We start from the raw sequence: 3,402 nt of genomic DNA, 5'->3' as shown, positions 1-3,402 counted from the left end.
TTCCTTCTTTGTCAAAGTCCAGGTCTCAGCCCCATACAGGAATATGGGGAAGGTGTAGCATTCCATCACTTTCTTTCTAGAATAGAGATAATTGCCTGGGTGTAAATAGTTTGTGCTATAGCAGTAGTAATTAATTAAGTCTTAATTTTTAGTATCCCTCCTTCTTCTTCTTCTCTCTCTCCCCCCTCTCTTTCTCTCTCTCTCTCTCTCTCTCTCTCACACTCACTCTCTCCCCCCCTCTTTTTATGCTGGTTCTTCCGCCCCCCGTTCCCTGTTTCTGTTTCTCTCGTTGCCTGCCGCCACCCCCCCCCCCTTTTCCTAACAGTAGCCCCCACCCCAGCACCTTAACATGTCTGGTATCGATCTCTTCCTAAAACCTCTGATAACAGCCAAATTTCCCAATCTGTCTGGGCCGTACGTGTATCTAGTCAATCCTGAGGAATGTGCCAACTTAGAAGCTTAGCAGACAAACACGCACTCACGCACACATACGCACACGCAAACACACACGTGCGCGCGCACATACACGCTCACACACGCACACACGGGCAGACACCCACACTTACACCCCCCCCCCCCACAGCAGCCCCGTATGCAAACAAATAGATAGATAGATAGACAGATCGATAGATAGACATATCGATAGATAGATAGATCAGGGAGTGGGGGTAGTAAAAGGTACGAAACTGTGACCCTTGTCACACTTTCTTTTTTTAAATCAGTTTACTTACGCAGCAATCCGCTAACGCGAAATTTTTTGTATTAGTTCGATCCACTTCAACGCCTTGAGACTTACAACGTGTTAAGATTCTCGGTCGAGTTGATGCTTGTTGTTTGTCTGTTGTTTTTTGTTTTCGTTTTAGGCGACAAAGATCGATCTAAGCTGATGGGCGGAGAGCGTCACTGGGATGTCTTGATTTTTTTTTTCCCGCTGTGATGTGTCCATCTGTCATTCTTTTTTTTACTACTTGTATAATAAATTATGTTATTTTGTGGCCGTGCTTCTTTAAAGTTTTCATGCTTCTCTTTTTAAATAGGCCTACAAGGCAACACAGGCAAAGGTAGGCCGTGAACAACTTACTTAGAGAACTTTTAAAGATTGTTGACGCAGAAGACCAGGACAATAATGATCTATTTTTAGAGCAGTCCAGCAAAGGAATGATGGCGACCATGATCGCTGATGTCTGTTTTCGAACTTTTACTCGGTCGAGATGACACTTCCCGTCACTAATAGAGAAAAATCGTTCTATTTTGTGTAGCAGTCGTGGTTTTTGCATGTATTAAGATAAAGCTTTTGCAAGTCCTTTATATTACTATTATTATTATTTTTGTGCAAAATCGCTGTAGTATTAGTTTAGGCTAAAATGTCACATCGGTTTTCTTCTACAACAGCAATAATTTCTTGTTACTAAGATGAACGTTAATCAAATGAAGCACCCTTAACTAAACTAGATCTTTAGCACTACATTCTAATCGATGTATGCTTTGCACTGTGTTAGAGATTTCGTGTAGTTTTATTCGTACTATGACGGAGGTTTCCTTGTATGTTTAGAAAATATATTGAGAAAGATTGCACTTCATAAACTTTATTGATTTGTGGAATGTGTAGAAAAACAAACAAACAACTAAATGCTCGAAGAAACAAACAAACGAAACAAAACAACATGGTAAAGAGTAAAAGAGTATACTCCAAAAATGGCGATCAAGAAATTCACTCCTTCGCCACTGTTCAAATGAGTGGCAATTCAATTAGCAGCTTCTTGGAGCAAACAGCGATTATGATTCAGTGTTTAATGTTACAGGCTCCACCTGATCAATAGGCGAGAGCGACCCTGGAGCCCGTTAGATAGCCCTGGACACGCCAGTGGTCAGCCCTGTGAGAACTACCCGTACCCGATCCGACACCTGCTCAGGGAACACGCCATTGACAGAAAGTAAGCGATTTACGCAAGGCGAGTTTAGAAACTGTAAGCCAACTTGTGTGTGGGATCTAAACTGTTGGTTCAGTTGTTAGAAATCATCCTGAGAGCTATTTGCTGGCTAGAATTTTCTTTATAATGTAAGTGTTTGCCTTGATCGCTTGATTTTGTGTGGTAATTTCAACTAGCTTGGTGTGTATGGGTATGCACACAGTAGTATATTATTACAATTCTTAGGAAAACGTACTGGACAACCTTTGGTGAGGTACCCATCTGCCTAATGAACTCTTTCAATTGTGAGCGTCTAAACCTTTTCCTGCAGTGCCCAATGGCTTGGTATCATGTAAAACCGTAGTTGGTATACTCTGAGAGACCAAGACGTCAGAAGGACAGCCATAGCTATCCTAGCATTACAAAGGTCTGTCTGCTTGGTTTCTAGTTTTGAGGAATTTTAGGTAAAAGAAACGACTGAGTTTCCCAACATGTCAAGCTTTTCCGAATGCAATTCTTTAAACATTGTGATAACAACTGATTTTGGTAGAGCAGATACAACATTTATTGTTTTCTGGCCCAATGGTCTTAGTAACTCAAAACGGCCAAAAATGTCAGATAAAACTTTGTAATTCTAAGCTAGCTATCGACATGGTGAGAATACTTTAATATTTATTCGCAGCTTTGTAAACGTTTGAACAACTACGTTACACGCTGTGGTCTATCCCACAATCTGGACAACGTAAACAGGTTAATCTCACGTGGACAGAGCCTTGTGAAAACCGTATAACAACCGGGAACTATCAGTCGTTGTACTAGCTCTCGCTTCACTAGGGGGTTCGACATTCAGCTTGGGCTCATTGGGGGACTTGTGTCAAGGGTCGTACAAGAATGATAATGTTATCAGTGGTTCATACGCAGTGGCCGTCAGTAAGTAGTTTCCTGGTGTAGTTTAGGATAGGTTGTTGTTTTGTTTGTTTGCTTTGCTTTATTTGTGTTTTAGTTTTTTATTTCTGTTCTTTTATTCCTCAAGCCACTATCAGGCCAATTTTCTTTCTTTTCCGTCTTTTGCTTTCATCTGCCTGTCTTGTTTTCTCCTCAATATAACATGGCCGTTATTGTGTGGATGCGCTTCTCTCTCAGACTCAAGCTGAACTCTTTCATCCATGTAGGGGGCAGTCGTAATGGCATTGTCTTCAACATTTGTCAGGTCTTGTGCTTGCTACTTTTCCTCTGTTTCTTGCGAAATATGGCTATCAACGTGTTGACTTAGGTAAAACAACAACGATAACGGCAGCAGCAACAATAACAACAACAAAACAGCAAAAACAACACCAGCACCAGCAGCAATGACAACATTATTATGTTATAGGATTGTTTTGCATGGTATTTATTTAATCAGATTTGAAGAAAAAAACAACAACCAACTAACAAATTGAGAAGCCAAGCATTCAAGCATGCAAAAGTGTGTGTATCTGGAGGGGGGGGGGGG

At 41.1% G+C, this 3,402-nt stretch overlaps 1 protein-coding gene across 2 annotated transcripts in view; it reads left to right on the top strand.

Annotated features, from left to right (window-relative positions):
* The first annotated feature begins 1,788 nt into the window (after positions 1-1,788).
* LOC101863324 overlaps positions 1,789-3,402 on the top strand; it is a 12,227-nt gene continuing 10,613 nt past the window's right edge. The window contains exon 1 of one of the 2 annotated variants that reach the window (XM_005092242.3): positions 1,789-2,059. The gene's annotated coding sequence lies outside the window, so the exon portion shown is untranslated. Of the gene's footprint in view, positions 2,060-2,677; positions 2,841-3,402 lie in introns of those variants that run through there. The other variant, XM_005092240.3, reaches the window with a different exon arrangement.

Source organism: Aplysia californica, unplaced genomic scaffold (assembly GCF_000002075.1).
Source record: "Aplysia californica isolate F4 #8 unplaced genomic scaffold, AplCal3.0 scaffold00043, whole genome shotgun sequence".
NCBI classification, from domain to species: Eukaryota; Metazoa; Mollusca; class Gastropoda; order Aplysiida; family Aplysiidae; genus Aplysia; species Aplysia californica.
Note: the sequence above shows the minus strand (reverse complement) of the source record. Positions and strands in the feature narration are given on the sequence as shown.